This window comes from Alligator sinensis, unplaced genomic scaffold (genome assembly GCF_000455745.1).
Source record: "Alligator sinensis unplaced genomic scaffold, ASM45574v1 scaffold557_1, whole genome shotgun sequence".
In the NCBI taxonomy this organism is placed as follows: Eukaryota; Metazoa; Chordata; order Crocodylia; family Alligatoridae; genus Alligator; species Alligator sinensis.
The window spans coordinates 440,011-446,623 of record NW_005842349.1 but is presented as its reverse complement, the minus strand read 5'-3'; positions in this window follow the sequence as shown (position 1 = coordinate 446,623).

Here is a 6,613-nt window from a genome sequence, read left to right as displayed (position 1 = left end):
CTAGCACTTTCACCCTACTAGTTACCTTACCCACTCGACGTCTTATGGTGAATTCTATTATTAGGTGATCACTGTCCCCCAGATGGCTACCGATCTGTAGGTCCCCTACCATGTCATCCCCCGTTGCCAATACCAGATCCAGTATGTCATTCCCCCTAGTGGGACCGTGTACCTCCTGTGTCAGGTGGAGGTCCTGTACACAAGTTAGAAACCTGCGTGAGCGGTGGGACTTTGCCATCTGTGCCTCCCATCAGATGTCTGGGTAGTTTAGGTCCTCCTAAACTACCCAGGTGGTGGTGGATGGGTCATATTCGACCTGGGGGGAAGTGGGCAGCGGAGTCCCCCAGGGCTCAGTCCTTGGGCCCGCACTGTTCAATTTCTTTATCAGTGATTTGGACGACGGGGTTAAAAACAATCTGTTCAAATTTGCTGATGATACCAAAATTTGGGGTGAGGTGGGCATGCTAGTAGGGAGGGAAAGACTGCAGAAAGACCTGAATAGGTTGCAAGGGTGGGCTAACAAAAACAGGATGCGTTTCGATATGTACAAGTGCAGGGTGCTGCACTTGGGCAGTAATAGTTGGCAACACACTTATAAGATGGGAAACTCCCTTCTTGAGAGCACAGAGGCAGCAAGGGATCTTGGAGTCATCATTGACTCCAAGATAAACATGGGCCGTCAATGCAAGGTCATGGTCAGCAGGGCTAACCGGACCCTATCGTGCATTCACAGGTGCATCTCAAGTAGGGCCAAGGAGGTGATCCTCCCCCTCTACGTGACACTGGTCAGGCTGCAGCTGGAGTACTGTGTCCAGTTCTGGGCACCCCACTTCAAGAGGGATGTGGACAACATGGAGAGAGTCCAGAGGAGGGCCACCCGCATGATCCGGGGACAGCAGGGCAGACCCTATAAGGAGAGGCTACAGGACCTGAACCTGTTCAGCCTTCCCAAGAGAAGGCTGAGGGGGGACCTTGTGACCATCTATAAACTCACTAGTGGGGACCAGAAGGGTTTGGGGGAGACCTTGTTTCCCCTAGCCCCCCCGGGATAACAAGGAATAACGAACACAAGTTGTTGGAGAGTAGGTTTAGATTAGACATCCGTAGGAACTACTTCACAGTTAGGATGGCTAGGATCTGGAACCAACTTCCAAGGGAAATAGTGCTGGCTCCTACCCTGGGGGTCTTTAAGAAGCGGCTTGATGCCTACCTGTCTGGGGTCATTTGAGCCCAGTTTTCCTCCTGCCCAGGCAGGGGGTCAGACTTTAAGATCTGCAAGGTCCCTTCTGACCCTACTTCTGTGTGATTCTGTGTGTGTGAACTCTGGTCCTCTACAGGCCACCAGTCTGAAAAATTTTGTGGGGTTAAGATCATGTGGGGTTCTTCTGGGTTCTTAATGTAATGAATTTTGATGTATGTTCTAAACAATACTTTACTTGTATTTCCCATACTTTATTACCATTAGCAATTTAGGGCTATAATGACAGAATGATCTGCTGGTATCTTGGATTTACTGTCAGCCTAATATCCGAATGGCTAGATTTTTTCTATTGTATATTCCCTAGATAGGGTCTTGTGTCACATGTTTCATTCTACTTTTCAAGAACTTTAGCTTTGATTCCTATTATGTTTCCCTAGGTTTACCTTATTTTCTAGAATTTCTCTAAAGTAAAAATCAAATAGACCAAACACATACCAGAAATGTTTCTTGCCTATCCTTGGTCACACTGCAAGCCATTGTGAATTTTGACCTTGGCTTCAATGAGATAAGATAATGCCTTCTTTTTAAAAAGTTTTTGCTTGTAGTTTTACTTTCTCAGCATTGCTCAATAGTAATAAAGGGCTATAATACATCCAAAACCCCTCCTTCAGATAGAAAGTCTTATTTTAGTTAATCCAACTTTAAAGCCAGTCTATCTCCCATGCCTACTCTACAAATAGATGGGGTACATGAGGAGAGGGAGAGATATGGAAGAATTCTGCACAGCCATAAACATCTTTCATTGTTTTAGGATTTGCTATGGTTCCTTTGCCAAAGGTAGAATTTGGAGCTCACCAGAAGAAGCTATAAACTGCCATCATTGTTGTTCTCATTGGGTGTTATTGGTGGTGCATTCTCGGTGTTAACGTCTTGCAGACTTCAGTGCTGGCAAAAAGTTGCATCCAACTGATGTCTTGTCTTGTCTTAAATAAAGACCATAGACTTGGTTCAGTGGCAAGGGCTTTGCCAGGTTTACTATCTATAATGCATGGCCCTAACACATTTGTGATCCAAAAGGCAAGGTGTTAACAATGTATGCCCATGGCAAGGTATTGGCACAACACCACATGGACTCCCCATGGCCAATACCAAGTTCCCATGATTTCTAATTCTGCTCTTTATATGGTGGTCAAAGCAAATGACATATTACATATTACATTCCTCCATTAAGATATTTTGAATATCTTAAGCTGTCCTGTACCATGTGCTTGTTCAACATTCTGCTCTGTGTGTTCCTATTCCAGCCTTATCATCCTAGTACTGGACTATCCTACATCTTGTGCAGCCATCTCCCCCTCCCTTCTTCTGCCAAGTTTTGTTTCTGTAAGGAATTCATGCATTGGTCGGGTTCAATAATCAGAACTACTCTGACCAATGCTTTAAAAAATCATTGTGTGAGCAGTATATATATTGATCAATGTTCCAGGGTGGCCAACATAAGAAGCTTAGGCACTTATCTGGTTCTTTCCCAAGGAGGGCAGCAGGGCAAATACAGTTTTGTCCTCCACATCAGGTGAATCTTTCTCTGGAAAAATCTATCTCTTTCTGCTTCTGGCTTCCAAACAACCCTCTAACCTTCATCTCAACATCAGAAGCAAATTCTCCTCTGACCAACAGGCATCAAATAGGATGCAGCCTTGCCTTGGCAGAAAATGCTTAACTGGTCAACGTACCTCCACTGCCTCTACACTCGACCCACCCATAACAAAACCATCAGAATCCATGGATTCTACATATGCCTTCCCAGAATGTGAAATATCTGACCCAATGCACCAAATGTCCTCCTGGCAACTATTTGAGTGAAACTAAACAGCAACTATGCACCAGGTTGAACTGTCACAGAAAAGCACATGAAGGACAGAGACTCGCATACCACTTTTAGGGTCACATTTACCACAGACCAACCACTCTGTCTCTGACCTCACTATCCTCATACTCAAGGGAAATCTACCTACCACCTTTAAAAAGTGAACATGGGAGCAAAAATTAATAAGCTGCCTGGACACTAAGAACAAGGATTTAACACTTATATTGATTTTATTGCACCTTATAATTTACCTGACTCCTGAATTCTTTCCACGCATGAGAATCACCCTCCTCCCTTTTCATAGACTTTGATCTCCCAGTAATCAGCTTCATTTTTTTTTCTAATTGTCTGGTATCCTTGGCAATATCTCTCCTCTCCCTCCAACAACTGGATTTTATTGTGCTGTGCCTGGCTTGCACTGGTCAGCCTAATGAAGAATGCATTGCATTCAAAAGCTTGTCCAACTTATCCCAGTTGTGCAGTTGGTTCAATAAAATACATCACTCTAAGAAATCTTGCCTACCATAAGAAATAATCAGAGAATGAGTTTTTAAAATTATAGAGACCATACAAAACCCCAAGGGAGTTGATTCAGGTTTTATTTTTTGTATATTTCATTTTTTGTGGCTTCTGAAAGAGAGAACACTTCCTCATAATTGAGTTTCTAGCCTATAGTTTCTGAGTTACTATCTGCTATTCTGGCAAAGAATCAAATTTGTCACTGTCATTCAGAAGTAATTGCTTCCTTCTTACTTTATGTACAGATTTATATGGTTTTTGTCAGTGATTCAGTCAGCTGAGGAGTCAGCCTGAGAACTGTAGACAGAAGGGAAGACTGAGACAAGAGAACCGCGGTTAAGTTGCTGGGTAGGTGCGAGTTCACAATTCCTTTACTCTGGAGTCTAGAGAGGAGTAAGAGTGAATGTAGATTCCACTGCTTCTTTCAGGAGGCTTCATTGTGGGGTTATAAAACTCATTTTTCTCATCCATGTGATTTTTGGCATATTACACATTACATTCCAGATGGGTTTATTCATGAATAGATGTTTGCCTGCTTGAAATGGGTAAAAGAAAATAAATATTTTCATCTTCCTCTGAATACTTGAACTTAAGTATTAGAGAGTTCCCTTGCTCCACAAGGGTGCAACTATACTGACTTGACCAGGACAAAAATTAACAGAGGTGTACCTGAACTGGTGAGAACAATGGTGGAAGCTGTACTGAACACAGGATCAGCAAGGTAAGTCTTGATGGTGGCTACCTTATTGGGTATTGGGAGCTCAGCCCATCCATAGATCACAGGATGGATGAAAACGGTAGATGCTTTCTTCAGGCTTCTTTTGTAAATGCTCATGGCTGTTACTGAAAAAGTTCTATGTAGCCAGGATGGGATGTATCTTACCCTCTCAACAGTGATTGTCAAAAGAAAGCAATAAAGGAGGGTTGGCAACGTAAGCCCTGACTATAGGAATCTGCTGTGTTGCTAGGTGGTATTGACTGCTTGGTTTATCCCTTACAGACTTCATTTTTATTTAGATGGGGAATGAAAACAATCTGCCAAACAGTTTCCTGCCACAAGAGTTACATAGCTGAGTATTAAAGTTACACTTGGGAGTGAAACTGAGCCTGAACAATTCTTTAAGTCAAGTGATTTGCATTTTACAGAAGTAATTTTCCTCCCCCATATCCTCCCCACCCCAAAAGTTGACAGGTACTTTCCAATGCCACGCATCCTTATGCCTAATTGAACTCATATCTATAGCTCCTTCCCACTTCATAGCTGAACTATTGGATACTCTTAAGATTGTCTTTAGTGTGTGCAAACACTATCACGCTTCTTACAGCTACCCTCACTGAAATGTTCTCATGCTTGCAGAATTACTTTGAGATTCCCTTGGCAAACATAATTAGAGAGGCTGGCTTATAAATTTCCTTTCCCTATATAGTGTAAGTCACCAGAAGGGATCTTTCCCATCAACTAAAATGAGCTAGGAGAGCTCTTTCAGTCATTGCCAAATGTTTATTTTATTTAAGATTGCACAGAAACATGACCCTAGGAGTTACTGCTGCCAGGTGATACTCCACTCCAACAAGGAAAGAACTCACCACCTCAGGAAACACAGTCAGAACTAAAGAGTAACGATCTGTTAACAACATGAATCTCTGCAGTAGGTGTCTGCTACGGTGCTATATGGTATTACATTTTCTTGCTGTTAGTAATAAACTAAAGGATTGTCTCCAAATAAAGGGATAACCTGAATTTAAATACAGAGACAGCCTTTTTTTTAGGTCCCAGGGTAGTCTACTCTAGACTTTTTAAAAAGCCCCTAACTAAAATTGCCTTGAGGAATTATAGCCTATCAAGCAAGCTATGCAGCAGTAGTCAGTTTCCTTAACACATCTTAGGAGAGATCCTCTCCTCCCTCTCTCTCCAGGTCCTGTAAGGGAGAAACGAGCAGGACATCAGCAGAACCCCTCCAATTTTGCTACCAGGTGACAATTCACAATGCATCCTGGTGGAAAGGATTTACCCACATGGATCAGAATTTCTGTTTTGACAAGCAATTTCCAGACATTTTGAAAAGTCTAAAAGATGCTGTTGTCTAGTCTTGTGGGTGTTCTGGGAAGGAATGAAGGGGCCCGAACAACCTGGAAGAACAATAAGCTTTGATGAGATAAGTTTACACCAGCAGTGCCTAATGATGATGCATAATTATTATAATACTTGTCTGGACATGAAGTTTGCCAGTATTTTTGTTTCTCTGGTGTAACCGGTCTGATATGGTAGTTACTAAAGGCATCACATGTCAGAAGCATTAGAAGCAAAAGTGCTGCTGCTTCTCACCGTCACTGTTAAAACTCATTTCTGAGATTTCTCATTCAGGTGAGAGAAATACTAGTGGTCCATTTGGGAACTTCCCTTTTGTGTGGGGAAACTGGAAAAATGATCAAGTGTATGTCTGCATTACATACCCAGAACTCCTGCAGACATTGCTCTGGAGCATGACTTGTCGTCCATCTTTCATTCACACATGCCAAACTAGAGGATGACATGGTGGGCATGTGTAGACAAAACAGGGGCCCTATATTGAAACGGTGGGTTTTAAAAAACATTGCTTCAGTTTAGGGCTGATAAAACCCCCGTGTTGTGCGCACACCCCACTGACTTACCTGCCTCCCTGGCAGGGAGGGGAGGGCAAGCTGTCTGCGGATGGAACGGTCCCTGGGCTGCAGGGAGACTGGTGCTTCCCTCCGTGGCTGTAGTGCCCCTTCCTCAGGCGGCACCCACCCACAGGCACCCAACTCAGGCAGCCCCAGGGGGCACTGCAGCCACAGAGGGAAGCACCAGGCACCTGTGCAGCTCAGGCAGGCAGGCAGGTAAGCCCGAAGTGGGGGAGAAAAAAAAGGTTCAGACTCACTGCTTTTCTTGGGCAGAGCTGACTTCCCGGGCTGCTGCCAGGCTGGCTGAAGGGCTTCATAGATTCATAGATGTTAGGGTCGGAAGGGACCTCAATAGATCATCGAGTCCGACCCCCTGCATAGGC